Genomic DNA, 18,226 nt, shown 5'->3' on the forward strand with positions numbered 1-18,226 from the left:
CAATGGGGGGCGCCTGGGTGGCGCAGTCGGTTAAGCGTCCGACTTCAGCCAGGTCACGATCTCGCGGTCCGTGAGTTCGAGCCCCGCGTCGGGCTCTGGGCTCATGGCTCAGAGCCTGGAGCCTGTTTCCGATTCTGTGTCTCCCTCTCTCTCTGCCCCTCCCCCGTTCATGCTCTGTCTCACTCTGTCCCAAAAATAAATAAACGTTGGAAAAAAAAAAAAAAATGGTTACAATGGTAAATTTTATGTTGTGTTTTCTATTATAATTTTTAAGGCAAGAAGGCATAGACAATAAGTGACATACATGAGGTTATGAAGTCAGAATTCATAGTCATGAAGTACAGATAAGATTCAGAAAAGCAAAAGAGAAGAAAGGTCAGGTAGAAGATCCAACCTATTCAAAGGTGTTTGGAGAATAGAAAATACTCAGGTGAAAAGGCAAAGAAGGGTAGAGTGGCCCAGATGAAACTAGAAAAGTAGATTGAGGATCATTTGGTAAGGTGGTCAGAACTCAAGGACAAGTCTCTGGTAACAGAATAAAGCTCTGGCTGGACTGACCAGAGGTGACAGGATGTCATCAGGAACAACTGTTACAAGACTGCTCAATGCTAACCACAGAAGTCTGGCTTAAGGCAAATAAAATGCAGATAGAATATTTCCAGACACAGTCTAGGCACACGTGAGGTGGGTCAAAGGGAGCCCATGGGCGACCTAATCAGTTGAGGTTCCCATAAACGAAGACATATTCTAGAAAACCTTTGACCTAGAAAACCTAGAAAATGAAGATACAACCTAGAAAAGCCAGTATGGACTTACATTACCTTTAAATTGTATCAAGGTAAAATTTTTTCACTCCAAATGTTTTAGGAAGAGAAATTAGAAATTATCTCTTGGGGCTCCTGGGTGGTTCAGTCAGTTGAGTGTCCGACTTTGGCCCAGGGCATGATCTCCCAGTTTGTGAGTTCAAGCCCCGTGTCAGGCTCTGTGCTGACCGCTCAGATCCTGGAGCCTGCTTCTGATTCTGTGTCTCCCTCTCTCTTTGCCCCTGTCCTGCTTATTCTCTGTCTCTCTCTCTCAAAAATAAAAATAAACATTAAAAAAAATTTTTAAAGAAAATTATCTCTTACATCCTTCCTCCAAAGTTCAGTTTTTTGCTCACAGAAAGCATATATAACTAATTATCTAGGCAACCAATAATCATCATTTATTGCTGAATATTTACATGAGGCTATGTGAAACACTTAACTGTTAATAAAAGATAAATCTTAAATATGATAAAAAAGCAGATTCATAAATTCATACTAATTATGAAAGACAAAGGAGAAATTTCTGTATTTCCCATCTGAAAAGTAAGGTTAATACTGTGACATACTTCAACTTTAATCAAAAAATAGAATTTCAAAACTTATATTTCAAACAAACACCTGTAACCATTACTAAATGTGTGATATTGATAGAGACTTTTCATACTGTACTGATGTTAGTTGTAAAGAATAATTTTGAAAAAACTCTTGATACTTTTAGAAGATATTTCAACCAGCTTAGACCTGAAGGCTTTGTCTACAAATATTTACATTCAGTTTTACTTAAATTATCAGTTTTGAATTCCCAAACCATAACCTACAGCTTTGCCTTCAAAGCTACTAGAGGTTAAAAGATTTTTTTAAACGCCCTTGTGAGGTCACAGAGGCTGCCAAGAGGCCAGTAAGAGAAAGCAGACCTCACTGCCTGAATGTCAATTATCCAGCCCCTGGGCACTCGCTCACAGAGTGCCACAGCTTAAAATCATTATAAAGATAGCATTAAGACAATTAAACAAATTACTTGGAATCAAGAGTACTTAAAATCTATCCCTAACGTGAATAAAAGGTACCAGAGGACAACCTCAGAAATTGAGGGAAATTACAGAAAAGTGTTACAACATGAGTAAGTACTCATTGGTTTTCTCCTTGCAATTTAAAGTTTTTCAAGCATTCCAGAATCAAACCTTTGGGTATTTCAGTAATGCATACAAACTAGAGAAGGTCTTAAAGTATTTCAGTAATTCACAACACTCAAAATAGCGCGTGTATACAGTAAACCAAGTTGTTGGAAAAGTTTTTGACTATTCAGTGTCCTTACTAAAGCAATCAATCTTTTTTTATATGTGTTTACCTTGTACTATTTTTTTTTAAACAGTGGAGTGTTAAAGATCCTATTCTCCAGCATGCAATTATAAGTGAGTAATATAATAAATTATTAAATCCTGAAGTCCAGAAAATCCTAAAAAGAAGACTCTGAGGTAAAACTTTTTTTTTTTCAGAAAAAAACAAATCCACAGAACACAAAGGGAAAAACATAGATTCTCTTCCCTTTTTAGAAGTGCGTGTGTGTGTGTGTGTATACATATATATTTGTATATGTTTACATATATGAATAATATATATACATCATAAATCAACAAGCAGAACACTGACAAATATTAATAATCTTGAAGGTGAAAATATTTACATATAAAATTATGAAGTCAATGCCAATCCTTGAAATAGCAGAAAAGACCAACAGTTCCAAGTTCCAAATATATATATATATATATATATATATATATATATATATATATATTCTGATTCTGTGTCTCCCTCTCCTCTCTGCCCCTGTCCTGCTTATTCTCTGTCTCTCTCAAAAATAAAAATAAACATTAAAAAAATTCTTACTTTTTAAATATATATAAATATATATATATATAAATATATATATAAGTATATATAAATATATATATATATTTTTTCCCTATCAGGAATAACAGCTTTACAAAGACATACACATTAATTTATTTAATCTTCACAATAAGCACATGGTCCTTTACATGGAACACAGTGCAGGCCAGTGAAGAGCCAAGTCTTGTAGTCAAAAGAGTCCCCGGGTATGAATGCCAGCTCTGTATTTACTGACCTTATGATCTTGGGCAAGCTGCTTACTTCTCCAAGCCTTGGTTTCCTCATTTGTAAAATGGGGATAATAATACCTAGCTCATATGTACTGTAATAAATAGATAACAGAATACCTCTGTCACACACACACACAGATCATCACAAGTTACAGATAAGTGTCTGAAACTCCTTGTAAACTAGAGTCTCCTTGAGGACTGTGGCTATCCATCCCCTCATCTAAGGCTATTTCCACTGTCCCTAACTGCTCTTCAAGAGCCTACCACAGGACACCTTCCAGTGCTGACATGGGAAATCCCAAACTGAGTCATGTTACCCTTCTTTGCATCATCTCAGTTTTAGAGAAAAAAGTTCCCAGAGTAAGGTCAGAATCCAATGCAAGACCTTTAAGTATGGTGGAACAATTATCAACTTGCTGTGCTAACAGAGGATAATGTTTGCCGGAAGAATATCAAATGCAAAGGTAACACAAAAGTCTCATTGTAACAAAAACTTAAATTTACTCTCACATACTCAAGAAAAGTTTAATTAAATGATAAAACATTAAATCATTTCTCTTCCTTCCCTAACAAGACAAGCCAAGGCACTGAGAAGAGAAAAAAATACTAAGGATGCTATTAATCCAAAACATGCACAAGCTTAAAGTTAACGGTTCCTATTATAACAGTAAGTCCATAATCATCACGCAGCAAATAGTATAACCAAGTAAAGATGTTCTCTATCACAAATGGTAACACTGTAGTTTTTTGTTTGGTTGAAACATTTCAAAACATCTTGGCTGGAAACAGAGAGAAAAGGAAGTCGATACACTGAGAGCAACATCAGCAAGACACTACACAGACACAGTGATTAAGAACTAGTGTTTGACTATGATGGCCCTTGAAAGCCAAAAACCTATTCCTCAAGACAGCATTCCAAGTTTAGTGGAAGAAAATCACAAAAACAAGCCCAAATACGGCACTAAGTTCATGCTGCAGGAATCCACATAACATGAATTTTTATCCAAAGGTTTAAAAGAAAAATTTAGTTAAGACTGGTCATAGTTTATAAAAATAGAATTTTAAAAGGCTATTAAGGACAGTAAGATAAATTTATTTTCCTTAAAATCTAAATTTCTCTGTAGCTTCTATAAGTAACATAACTTTTGAAACACACAATGCATGTTTTCAACCCTATGACCCACAAGGCTTGCTAAATATCACTTGAAAGTACTACTACTAATTCATTCAATCTGAAAGATATTCTGCTTTACACAAATACTGATCAGAACTCAAAGAGAAAGAGGTGCTACTATTCTTTACAATCACTCATTCAGCTTTGCACCTTTAGAAAAAATAAAGGCTGACAATATATAAAACATGTACCATTCTATAAAAACTAAACTTTTTTTTTTAAGTTATTTGGAGAGTCAGAGAGAGTGAAAGCAGGGGAGGGGCAGAGAGAGAGGGAGAGAGAGAATCCCAAGCAGGCAATCAGGCTCTGCACTGTCAGCACAGAGTCCGACCCAGGGCTCAAACCCCTGAAGTGTGAGATCATGACCTGAGCCAAAATCAAGAGTCGAATGCTCAACTCACTGAGCCACACAGGCACCCCTAAAAACTAAACTTTCAAAAGAAATACTTACATGAGGTCAAGGAAAATAACAAATTAAAATGTTACTTGTTAGGAAAAGGTTTTGTACTTAGAAAAACAGTCACAATTTATTTTATAATGAGTAAAAGTGAGTATTTCAAAATCAAACGGGCCTTTTGAACCCACACAATATATGTGGAACACGCTTCTAATTTCAGTCAAATCTAAAAGAGGAAGAAAAATAGATACTACCTGGTTGAAGTATAGCCCAGATGCAAAGCTGAACACTGAAGATACATGCTATCTGAACAGCACAGATTTAGACAAAGTAGTTCAGATTAAAGAGCTGGCCATATATACTTAAAAGTCTACATCTGATCACTTAAGAAAGGCCTCAAAGAAAAAAGGAAAGGGTACTTCAACATGTGATCTGGAAGAAATTTTAGCATCACAGGAAAAGTTTGACTTTCTTCTGGTGCTTAGTTATATAAAGGAAAAAGGTTTGAAGAAAAAAAAGTGTAAAATTGTTTTCATACAATATATGAATAATGAATCCAGACTTTAAAAGAAAAGCTGTGGAGGTTTTATCTTTTACATTATGGAAAAAATAAAATTAAATTCACAAATTATCATTCCCAGTTTCTAAGATAGTAAGAAATTAACTCAGACAAATTACAGCTTTTTTAACTAAAAGAGGTTCTAGAGAAATTTAAGATACAGTCTCTGATTTTTAGCATACTCCTCAGAGTGCTCTAACATTAACTTTTAAATAATCACTCCATGGCAAATCATACCACTATGTAAACAAGCAGAACAAGAAATTAGAAGTTACAGAAGAAATTCAAGTCCAGCATTCAATCCATCATGTCTAGTCTGCCAAATCAGGAATCCCTAAAATGAAATATTTGTCTGAATAAATTATAAAGTCACTAGTTGAACATAAATACCTTCTTATCCAATACTTTTGGTTAATAATAAGTCAAGTGTATTCTCACAAATTCAAACATTGATTCTCATGCTCCAAGAATATTTTTACCCTGCTTACTATCATGGCATGAAGCATTGTGGGTTTTTTGTTGTTGTTTGTTTTTTGGGTTTTTGTGGGTTTTTTTCGGTTATTGTTGTTGGGTTTTTTGTTTTTGTTTTTGTTTCTGTTTTTGTTTTTGTTTTTGGTCTTCCCTCTGCCTAGAATGGTCTTTCTCTCAAGTACAACTGTTAAAGTCACGCTTATCCTTCAACACTGAAAACTTCTTGGTCCCTTCCAAGGAAACGTGATCCTGTTAGATCATGATCCTGTTCAATTATGATCTCAATATGCAACTAGAACTAGTCGTCAAAACTACAATAATTATACCTAAACCATAAACATGTATTGAGCAATGTGTCAATCACTTTCTGAAAGTTATGAAAAATTGTGTGTTCCAAAGGGTTCATAAACAAGTATTTTCAATTTGCCCCAAAACAAAACAAAACAAAACAAAAATAACAAAATATAGACAGCCAAAGCCTGAGAGGCAGGCAGGGAGGCTACACTAAGGCTATTCTTGGTGAAAACTGAGATGATATTTAAGCAAGACATAAAATGTAGGAATAAAGAGAAGACTCAAGATTAAGATACTACAGGCAGCAAGAATTAGAGATTTGTTCCCAGATTCCTGGTTTCAGTGTTTGTATATCTGGTAATGTCCTGTGTAGGGATGTCACTTATAAGTAATAAAGAACAACAACAACAAAAAAAGACTAAATTTTACGGAACTGATCATGAGTTCAAATTGGGCATAGTGAGTTTGGGAGGTATTATGAAATAAACAAAAAGACTGAAGCCTTTAATGAGGGTTAAGACTTAAGGTGGGAGACCTGTTCTGTGTTTTGAGGCGTGCTTGTGAATGGGGCATCAGTCCAAAGAGTAAATCATGCTGGAGTAAGAGATAAAGCAGTTTCTCTGAACCTCAGTGAACACATTTACAAGGCATGTGGAAGAGCCAGGAAAAGAACCTAGCAAAGGGGAAGCCATATAAATAAATGAGGAGAGGATAATATTAATAAAAAGTGTCATTTTCATTGGATACAGGGAATATGCCAGCACCTGAAACAAGTGTTTGGGGAATCTGGCAAATCAGTAGTCATTAGTGATTTGGTGAAAGCAATTCCAGCTTCAGACAGTGAAATAAACAATGAATGGGTGGTCAGGAACACACACAAGTTCTTTCCAGAAGGAGAGTTAGGGCAGCAGTTAGAAGCTGACAATGGGTCAAAGAAGGGTTTTACTAAGGGAAAAGAGTTTATAAAAAAAAAAAAAAAAAAGGAGTTAGCAGAGAAAGAGGGAAAGGGAGAGTGAAAGTAGAAAATCATTGAATATTATTTCAATTTGGAGAGGAGGCTTACACTCAGAAAGAAGGGAAGGCAATATGAGTATATGGGAATATAAGTGGATGTTAATATGAAGCAGAAAGCTGGTGGCCCATGACCTGTATTCATGCAGTTGAAGAAAAGAAACGGTCAGCCTTTGAAAAGCTACAAGGATATTCAGATGGAGAGAGCTTGAGTTGATAGAGAGTGACGTAATCCTTATTAGAAATGGGAGAGGGAGCAGACGAGGGGAAAACACAAGCTCTGTAAATGAATGAAGATGAGGCTTCGAAGACAGATACTGGATGTCATCTTGAAGACAATGGGAACCATTGAAAGATTTTAAGAAAACAGCATGAGCAGATTCATGTGTTGAACTATATGCTGCATGTTTATACTAGCTTTAACAAAAAAAAATCTACATTTTTCTGAATTGATAGAGAATATACCCATAAAACCTGATCATTCTTTAAAATTCCCCACTGTAGGGGGTGCTTGGGTTGCTCAGTCCGTTAAGCGTCCGACTTCAGCTCAGGTCACGATCTCACAGTTGCGGGTTCAAGCCCCGTGATGGGCTCTGTGCGGACCTCAGAACCTGGAGCTTGCTTCAGAATCTGTGACTCCCCCTCTCTCTGCCCCTCCCCCACTCGCACTCTGTCTCTCTCAAAAATGAACATTAAAAAAATTTTTTAAAAATAAAACTCCACATTGTATTCAAATTGTTTGTAAATCATAAAACAAACCTCAAATACCACTATTTTCTCATGTATAATGTAAAAATACGTATTTAAATAGAAAAAAGTAGTAAGTTGATTTCTTACATGTTGACCTTATTTATAATTTTAAGCATGATTTAAGTAAACTGGCTAAAAGGGAATCAGGCAAGTTTGATTTTTTTGTTGACATTTATCCTCTTGCCCTAATATTTTCAAAACAAAAAGGCACCTTGAGCTTATACCTCTTTTGTCAAATGCAATAATAGAGAAGTCAAGTCCCTAATATACCTTGAAGAAATTCTAAGAAATTATCTGCATAAGTGCAATTTAAGTCCTTTAATAAGACTCTGACTCTTAACAAAGGATCCATTTCTAAAAAACACACAAAACTAAAATGGCTCAGAAACAGTAGCTAATAAGCACTTCCTTCCTATGGGATTCAGGTCACCTTAATATCCAAAATGATTTCCCAATCCTCCCTCTATCTCTATTCTTCCCCACACCTCAAATCCTTTAAAGGGTACCTTGCTGGGGCGCCTGGGTGGCGCAGTCGGTTAAGCGTCCGACTTCAGCCAGGTCACGATCTCACGGTCCGTGAGTTCGAGCCCCGCGTCAGGCTCTGGGCTGATGGCTCGGAGCCTGGAGCCTGTTTCCGATTCTGTGTCTCCCTCTCTCTCTGCCCCTCCCCCGTTCATGCTCTGTCTCTCTCTGTCCCCAAAATAAATAAACGTTGAAAAAAAAAAATAAAAAAAAAGGGTACCTTGCTGTTGACTTTTTTTAAATAATTGCAATCTTCATTAATTCTGATTTTTATTCTGACATCCTCCCACCTGCCACCATTTATTCTCAACCTGCAATAAGGAGATGCAAAATGGGAGAAGGTCTTCTGAAAACTGGATTCCAGTAATTACAGTGGTAGGCACCTGAACCACAGACAATTGTTTCTTTGCAGTATTGCTACTGCAACACATATTCCTTGAATTTTGCCCATTAAAAATGTTGAAAACTAAAAACATAACCTGACCTACTATCTTTTTTTACTTTTGTTTTATAAATACCAATAGGATATTAACTAAAATCTATAATATGTAAAGAAACAATTCAAATATACAATTCATCATGTATATTTGAATCTACCTTCCATTACCTTTAATTAACCTCATTACCATGTACTGAAATCTCATTCTGCCTGACAACCACCCATTACTGTGTAGTCGTGTAATTAAATACAACTTCTAATGGCAAGTATGAAATACATACCAATATTAGAAGATGCTGTATGATTATTTAGAAATGGTTTCATGAATGTAATATGGAGCAACTCTGAAATGTGTAGATGAATCAAAAAGATATCTGCCCCTTTTATTTGTATAATTAACAATATTTCTGAAATAAGTTTGAGTCTGCTTCTCATCACAAATGATCCGAGTAAATAAAACACAGCCACATTGTCTCCTAGAACTTGAGAAAAATTATATCATAAAATGTTTATCTGCAAGAAAAGCCCATGTTAAAATATATTATGTCAAAATGAAACATTAAAGGAGAATACACAACCTAAACTAGAAACCAAATAGCAACTGCAAAGTAAATTCTGAGTACTACTATTTTCTTCACCTTTCACTGTGAATAGCCTGAACATCCTAGAATGTTTGTGGAAAAGAAAATCCTAATACTGTTATTCACCATTCCATGTTGCCAAGAACAGGGTCCTTCACTGTCCCGCTTCACTTCTTGTGGTCACCACCACCAAATAATATCCTCCAGAGCCTGAGAGAGTCGGTCAACTATCTAGAAGCACCATTTCTACACTAAAATCTTGCATTAAAAAAATGTGTCTGAAATTTGCAATTTTCTAAGTCCTTTTTTTTTTTTTTTTTTAAGCCTTTTTCAGCCATGATGAGGTACTGGTCAACAGGTACTATGTGGACACAGGCACTACACAGTTACCACTATTACTATCTCCACTGAAATATATAGTTTCCTCATAACTAAAGTCTAACAAGCAGTAAACACAAACTGTTTACCTACCTGCCTGACACTTGGCTTAAGATAATCCTATTTTATTCAAACAACAGGTTCAGGGAATACACGATGTGAAACGACCTCGGATTACTCCTAATATACGAATGAAACTGTAAATCGCTGAAGTCTGCTCACTTATATCAATTTAGATCATTTCTAAATTTCTCATTCAGAAAATAGATTAGCTGCAATTTTATAAGTGGCATGGGTTTACCGGGTAACTTTTTTGCTCTGTGCAGTAACAAAGAATACTTATGGAATATCAAAAATCATTATTTGTCTATAGTCACAAAGTTTGCAATCTAGGTTGGTGATATGTGTTTTGTGAGTTCAAGCACCATGTCTTTACTTTGGTAATAAGAAAAAGGTAGAACAGGAGGCTTGACAAGGTAGACAGAATTCAGGTAGTTGTGTGGAGAGTGCCCAAGACTTCAAAGGGCGCAGGTGAGGCATGCCAAAGGATAAGTTCAACCTTGGTTGAAGTGAAATACGAACACCAAATTGGGCCAGAAAATACTCTGGGGTGAAGCAGGTAATATCAAGTTCAAATCAGCCTTCAAAGATAGACAAAGAATTCAGTTATGCACCACACACTGTTCTAAGCACCTCGTATGTATTATCACATTTAATTGTCTAACAGCTCCGAGAGATAAGTTATTCTGTTATCCCAACTTTACATATCAGGAAACTGAGACACAGAAGTATTAAACAACTTAACCCTAGATCATCCAGCTAGTAAAGAGCAGAACCAGGATTTGAACCCACTTTATTTGCAGCACCTTTTCCCATAATCACTGCACCATACTATCTATAACTCTCAAGCCAGAAGTGAAAAACATACACTTATGTGAAGGAATAAAGAACAGAATGGAATGAAACAGAATGGGATCTATGAAACAGACAGACGTATGAACTTGGACTTTAGGTAGACTTGGTCCAAGAACTTCTTGTTGCATGGAATGGCACCAGAAACGCCTAGAATCAAGAAGATCCAGGTCTGCCAAATTCCAAAGTTGGTTTGAACTATTATAAAACCAAATTTGCTGTAACCTAAATGCTTAACAGGAAGAAGAGCAAACTCCTCTGAAAATTAAAAAAAAGATCGATAAGAAGCAGACAACTTCTTAAATTTAAAAAAAAAAAAAGCATATGCCTGGTTACACTGAGACTGATAGATATAAACAATTCAATTAATCAAATCAATACTTACGCCTCAGTTTTTAAATTTTCTTGATCTATATTAAAGCAAACCTATTATGTGAACCTGATATTCAAAAGCTAGGAATTAAAACAACAAATAAGAAATGGCCCTTGTCTTCAAGAACTGCCCTGAGATTATGTATATCTCATTCTATAATATCTGATGACTATTTTGGAAATAGTCTGAATATTCATCATCTGAATATTTCTGGATCTCCAAATGCTTCTAAATATACAGCTTTGGCTCTTCAAGTTTGTAGCATTTATCAGCTAATTCTCAGACTGTACTTTATTTCCTCCGTACCCAAAAGAAACCAAAGATTTCCCCGTGATGAAAAACATCTACATACAAAATGAAATAACTGCCTCGTTAATTAAATTCTTTCAACCTTCAATTTCTACCTTCATCAGAAGTACTTCCACCTAGTTTAGGAAGTGTTAGGGAATCATTTGTAAAGGGAGAAAAGGGGCAAAAAAAAAAAAAAACGTGCTTCTCTTAGCCCAATTAGGAAGTTTAACCAAGGAGGTGGAATTTCAAATCAAAAAACCAAGTTCTAATTAGTTACAGATGAAAATCCCCAAAACCACCCTGATCACAATACAAATCATTAACCAAGAGCCTGGAAACCCAGAAAGAAAAGGATTTTTCATGATAAAATGGAAATGATTTGCTTTTGAAATCCTAACCACAACACCCTTACTAAATAATTTGCTCACAGACTGGGCCAAAATAACTAAAAACCATTTTGTTATTTTCACAGATATCTTAAGTATTAGTACTGAGTATTGCTGCATATTAACTCTAAAAAAAAAATGTATACTGAACCCAGTTGTTTTAAGGTTTATCATCTTTATGCCACCTGGTTTGAGATGCGTCTGCAAAACTGCCACACTACACTGATCAAAGTGTTCACCAAATCAAGAATGCAGGAGTTGACCATATGAGTATTCCAGTACTTTCTATCTTTGAATGTTCCACAAATAAATGTGTACAAGGTATTCTGAAATTATGTCTCACCTAGCAAATTAATGTGGGGGTGCCCTTAAACACACGACAGTCCATAAAATAAGGCTGCTTTATGGACTTGTCAGTATAAAAGCATCCCTCATGGGAAGGGCATTAACAGGGTGCGCTATGGTCTTCAGTTTAAATCAAAACAGTGAACCTGAATAATTGAGAAATATAAAAGCCGTTTTTTTTTTATAAAAAGATTAACCAGAACATGCATTTCTTTCAACTTTACAACTTACAGTGAATACTACACATTCCAACAAAGTATAGCCTCTTGATGCTTACTTCTCACACCTCCCAATGTAACTTGCTCTAGACAGTCTGATGGGGGCACAATTCAAATTCTTCAAAAAGGCCATGAACTAAATCACTTCCAGATTTGCTTCTGTTAGTCTAAAATTCTTGCATTAATAAAATAATATGATTATGGCAATAGCCAACTATGTGAACATGCTTATCTATTAACATAGCCACAAAAAGAAAGGTAGTCATCTCTATAAGAAAAACAAAGAAGAGAAACAGAACAACAACGAACAAAAATTCTTTTGGACTTAATCTCATCTGTGAATAATTAGAAGAATTTAGGTTGATTTGGGAGAGGTGGAAGAAAGATTCTGAAGAGATAGGATTACAGTGTCTTTTACTTTGATGTATTAAAAAATGAAGAAAATGAGGAGGAAGAAAGATTAAACACACATACATGTGTGTGCATGCATACAGGCTCGCACACACACACACTTTCAACCATCACAGGGACTAACCTCCCTGTCCCATTTTTCACTTGGTTGGGGTTAATGACAAGTAAGACAAGGGTTGTATTCAGTTCTTTGATTAAAACAAAATAAAGAAACAACTATTTTCACTCTACTTTGGCTCAGGATAACTTACTTTTCTTGGTCTACTGGAACTCATTCACAACAAAGGAGGAACTAATTCTGTGCAAGATGGAATACTTGGTCAAAATATCTCCTTACACCTTAAAAACTAAATGCCGGGGTGTCTGGGTGGCTCAGTCGGTTAGACGTCCAACTTCAGCTCAGATTGGGATCTTGCAGTTCATGGGTTCGAGTGCTGCATAGGGCTCTAAGCTGACAGCTCAGAGCCTGGAGCCTGCTTTCAGATCCTGTGTCCTCCCTCCTCTCTCTATGCCTCTCCCACATTCATACTCTCTCAAATATAAATAAACATTAAAATATATACATACATAAAAATAAATGTCTATTCTAAAATCCTGTAACAGCATAAAATCACCACATGAATTCCATCACAATGACTCTATTTTATGCCCTCTAATGACTATTGAATTTTATAGGCAGAATTCTTCAAATTTCTCCTTTTTAAATACATTTGCTGTACGTTCTATTAAAAAAAAAGATATTGCATTCTTATTAAAGAAATTCCTGTTGAAGAAAAATTTAGGGGTGACATATAAGTATATAACAATTTCACCATTCAGAGATCATTTTAAATTATCTGGTGTATTTACTTCAATTTCACATATTTTTTTTAATTTCACATGTTGTTTCCCAAACTGGTATTGAAATAACATTTTTCTGGTAGATGATAATAGAATGTTAATATCTGTTCCACTAAAAGCAATGTTCTGTGGTATTTAGAACAGTATAAAAAGGTTTAGGCAATGTTAGCAGAAATCTATGGCAGCTTTCTCAGACCTAAAAGGTGCTAACATCTACTAGGACTTAACTCATAAGAAATGACTTGGGAAGGAAGTCATCTGGAGAGCAAACATATTTCCACATTTACTTCCCACTAAATACATCTTCCTTCTTCATTATTAGCTCTCAGCTTGGGATACACTGAAACTACATTATATTGGAAGGATATTTCCATATCATTAGTTTCAAAACCATGATTTTAGGGCTACAAATTATCACTAACTGTCTCATAGTTTATCAAAATTTTTCCCATTTGTTATCCTTATAAGCAAATCTTCTCACATATCCATGATTGTTACCTTTAGATAAAGCACTAACCTTTTTAAGAAAATGTTACCAAACTATCGAAATGACTATACATTTCAAACAGGACTTTTCCACTGAGTTTCTATCAAAAGGGTATTCTGGGCGTGCCTGGGTGGCTCAGTCAGTTGAACGTCCAGCTCTTGATTTTGGCTTAGGTCATGATCTCACAGTTGTGGGATCAAGACCCATGCTGCACTCCCTACTGAGTGTGGAGCCTGCTTGGGACTGATTCTCTCTCTCCCTCTCTGTCTGCTGCTCACATGTGCCCTCTTTCTCTCTCTCAAAATCAATTAAGTAAACTTAATAAAAAGGGGGGGTTCACTTGTTTAATATATGTTAGTTAATTTGATTGGCATAAAGTGAAAACTCATTTTTATTTCCATTTCTTTGCAAAACAGGCTGATTTTTTTTCTTATTTTTATCAGCCACTTGTATTTATCTTTCCTAGACTGGACTTCAGTTCTCCTTCCCCATATTTATTATCTTTTATCTGTTTTTTTATTCTTGATCTTTCTTTGAAATCTAAGTTCCTGAAGTTGGTCCTTCACATCATTGATTTAGTTCTTCAAAACATGAATTCTTCCTTCTTGCCTCCTCTGCAGAGTTGAATCCCACTTTCCCAGTTTTTTTGTTTCCTGCAATCTTGCCTGAAATATGAGTTAGTTCTCTCCTTGCAGCTGTCTGCAGCAGGTTCACAGATACCCTACCTACTACCTTATGTTATGTTAAACTGTTTTCTAAATGTTCTAGTTTTGTAAATACTCCCTAAAATGTGCTTTTCTCGTGCATTTTCAGAAAGATAGGCCCTTACCCTGAAGTACAGTATCAGTTAATAAATCAAATGGTGTTCAGGTTTTCTGTTGCCTCTTCCTGTGCTGGTGACAGTGTCCACCATCCAAAGAAGGCTTGGCCTGGCTCACTGTGCTCTTGGATGGTTATAGAAATCCCTTCACAGTGCTGTAGCAGAGATACAGATTCATAGGAAGAGTCAAAAGTCCAATTCTCAGTGGCCATCAGGCATTAATGTAAAGCTTGTCTTCTGGATGGCAAAGGAACCTTCTCCTAACAGATTGCCGATCTGAAAAAGGATCACCTGAAATCTAAAAGGCCTACCATTTGGTTCTCCACTCCCACTTTGAGTCCATTACCTGGGAGACATCTTCCTTTCAGGATGCAGTGGTCTGCAGCTCCAACTAACCTAATCTTTAATGTTCTTGCTGTTTTCTTTGTTCTTAAAGCTGCTGGACAGACGGAAAAACTACGAGAACAGAAGCACAAATGATGGTAATATTATAGCTTCCTCAGAAAAACAGCCGCCCTTGCAGCAGATGGAGAGCTGCCCCATTTCCTCGATGTTTCAAGATCGTGGATGTCTGAGCAAGCAGATGATGTTACAAAAGAAGCAAACTACATTTGCTACTTTATACTGATTAGTTTCATTAGATAATCCTGTTTTTCCTAGTCTAGTTCCTTGTAGATGGGGGAAATGCATCAAAATTTCTAGCAATTGAGTATCAGTCTTTTTTTCCCCCCATTACTGAGTTTGTTTCTAGGTTTTCATTAATCTCTTAGCAGAAAATTAGAAGAGGCTATGTCAGCAAATGCAACCAAATGCTATTTTTAATGGGAAGCCTCTCTAAATTTTAAATATAAGTTCGAATCTGATTATTTCACTGCCAAGCACAAGAACTCATTTGATCCATTAACATAACTTTATTTTAAATAAATTTATTAATGCTGAAAAGAACAACACACAGGAGACCAGAAGGCAATGTTGCTCTCAAAGTCACAAGTATCACCAATGCAGAAATGCAAATTCCTCTTCTTCACTGGTAACTGGCACCCGAAGAATAAAAGTAGACTTTCCTGTTAGTTGAAGTTGAAGGTGGTTACCAAAAAAATTAGCATTATCCTCTACTTTCTGGGTGTTATTACTCATATAGTTTTTGCTAAGTACATGACAGTGTTTTTGTATTTTCTATCATTCTAGAGCACACAGGCTAACCACGCTCATTTGCTTATTACTGATGAACATCATGATACTGGCAAGTCTGAAGTACTTGGCCCCATCAATGTCTCATTACCATGTTGACATTTAAATAACACCAAGTAGAGATTCTACATATGGCTCACTTTCACATCCCACACATCTAGCTAACTCTAAAGAATGGAAAATAAAGAGGAAATGCAGATAAATATGTTATTAGAAAAGAGATAGGGAGAGCTTCTCTGAAGGTCTGTCCTGGACACATTTTAATGGTTATAATCCACCTTTGAAAAGATTCATGTGAACACCAGTGAAACTTAACAGCAATTGCTGTAAAGTCAAAGAAGCCTGATATAAAATCCAGGCTCTACTACCTAATCGTTGTGTGACCTTAAGCAAGGTAATTAACCTCTCTATGGCTCTGATTTCTGTTTTGTAAAATAAAGGTATGAATAATGTGTGCTTCCTCAGATGGTTAAAAGATTTAAAAATAAAAGATAAGGCAAGTAACATAGCTGCTAGATAAGTGCTCTATAAATGTTTGGCGTGATCACCGCACCCCCCCTCCATGTATTCTAAAATAACATAATCTTTGCATGATATGGGATTCCACTTAAAGAAGATGAAGAAAGGATGTCTTTGGTAGTCACCCACAATGATTTGCTAGTAACGGATAATTTGCTTAGATTTATTTTCGCACTGAGATTATTTTAGCTTGCACCATTCAAGACACCTTAGATGGATTCTGAGAAACAACTGAATCGCTTGTCCCTATCAATTACATTAAAGTATAAGAAAAACTGAATAGACAGAGGAAAACAACAACAACAAAAAACAAAGCAAACAAACAAAAAAACACACACAAAAACTACTGATGCATCAGAAAACAGGCCCTATATTTAAAAGCTTAGCTTAGGGGCACCTGGGAGGCTCAGTCGGTTGGGCATCTGACTTCGGCTCAGGTCATGATCTCGCGGTCTGTGAGTTCGAGCCCCGTGTCAGGCTCTGTGCTGACAGCTCAGAACCTGGAGCCTGTTTCGGATGCTGTGTCTCCCTCTCTCTCTGACCTTCCCCCATTCATGCTCTGTCTCTGTCTCAAAAAATGAATAAACGTTAAAAAAAAAAAAAAAAAAAAAAAAAAAAAAGCTTAGCTTGGAGCAAAGGTTCTCAAGAAAAGCACCTAGGACTGTCCTCTTTTTCAAAATAAGTGAACACATTTTTGGCTTGCACATGCTTTTCATGGGCTGAGAAACTTACGTCAACTGCAACACAAAGGAGAGTTCCAAACAAAGCATTTCCCTGGGTCCCTCACACCTTTTGAATGAATGACTAGAGACTCATGAGGGTGAAGTACACATTTATAATTATATGAGTCTAGAACCTTACTCCATCTTACATAAATACATAGCATTTTAGGAAAAATTTAATATGCAATGAATTCTTCAAGAACACACAACTATGTTAACATGTTGATTGCTTCTGACAAAGCTCCAAGCAAAACAAAGCTTTGTCAAAAGCAATCAACATGTTAAGAAAAGACACATAGGGTACATGAGTGGTTCAGTTGGTTAAGCATCTGACTCTTGGTTTCAGCTCAAGCTATGATCTCGCAGTTAATGAGTTCGAGCTCCACATCGGGCCCCATGTCAAGCCCCACGCTGACAGCATGGAGCTTACTTGGGATTCTCTTCACCTCTCTCTGCCCTTCCCCCTGCTATCTCTCTTAAATAAATAAATAAGAACTTTTTTAAAACAGTCACAGCCATTATCTTAAAAGCACTTGTTTTTGAATTGCTAATACAGATATTTTTAACTTGTATTTGTAGCTGTGGTCTTCCGAGTGATGCCACATGTCTGTACAAGAATCTACCATTTCATTATTCCTGGTACAGTCATGCCTAAGCATTTCCATATTGAAATTGTTATTTTTGAAAATGTAGTTGTTAAAGTCTTTCATAAAAAACTTTCATATAATTTCTCCTTCATAAGAGACTTACAGTAGGATAACATAATAATTTTTTTTTTTTTTTTTATCATTTCAGGATACTCAAGGACTGTTATAGACGAGGCAGCATGGGGTTTGAAGGAAGACAGCACTAGCAGGAAAAGAACTTCACAGATGACCTCAAACATATGAATGCAGCCCAGAGGAAACGCAAGTAACTAAGTTACTTTCCTTCAAGTACACAATGAATAAGAAAGAGTAACTTGAACTTGCATTAAGAAAAATTTAGGTTAGGTATTTTAAACACCATCCCATAAAAAAGGGCTGTAAATCGCCACAATGACTGAGAAATTTATCAGCATACTTCAGTCATTTAAGAATGTGATAAACAAAAGATTTGTTAAAAACTAAGTTGTACCATAAACTGTGGCAATTCTATAGTAATTCATTTAATACTTTAATGGCTCAAAATGTTTCAAAATGAACTTGTACAAAATTCAGTCTTCAAGTA

General features: G+C 36.0%; 2 long non-coding RNA genes across 3 annotated transcripts in view; one reads left to right on the forward strand and one right to left on the reverse strand.

Moving 5' to 3' along the window:
- The window catches only part of LOC123595151, a 258,461-nt gene that overhangs the window by 153,311 nt on the left and 86,924 nt on the right, over nt 1–18,226 (reverse strand). The window lies entirely within an intron of this gene.
- LOC123595149 lies at nt 1,354–18,126 on the forward strand. Its single transcript, XR_006711052.1, has 2 exons — nt 1,354–1,926; nt 17,813–18,126. It is a non-coding gene; the product is annotated as an uncharacterized LOC123595149 (long non-coding RNA).

The sequence above is a fragment of the Leopardus geoffroyi genome, chromosome B1 (genome assembly GCF_018350155.1).
Source record: "Leopardus geoffroyi isolate Oge1 chromosome B1, O.geoffroyi_Oge1_pat1.0, whole genome shotgun sequence".
NCBI lineage: Eukaryota > Metazoa > Chordata > Mammalia > Carnivora > Felidae > Leopardus > Leopardus geoffroyi.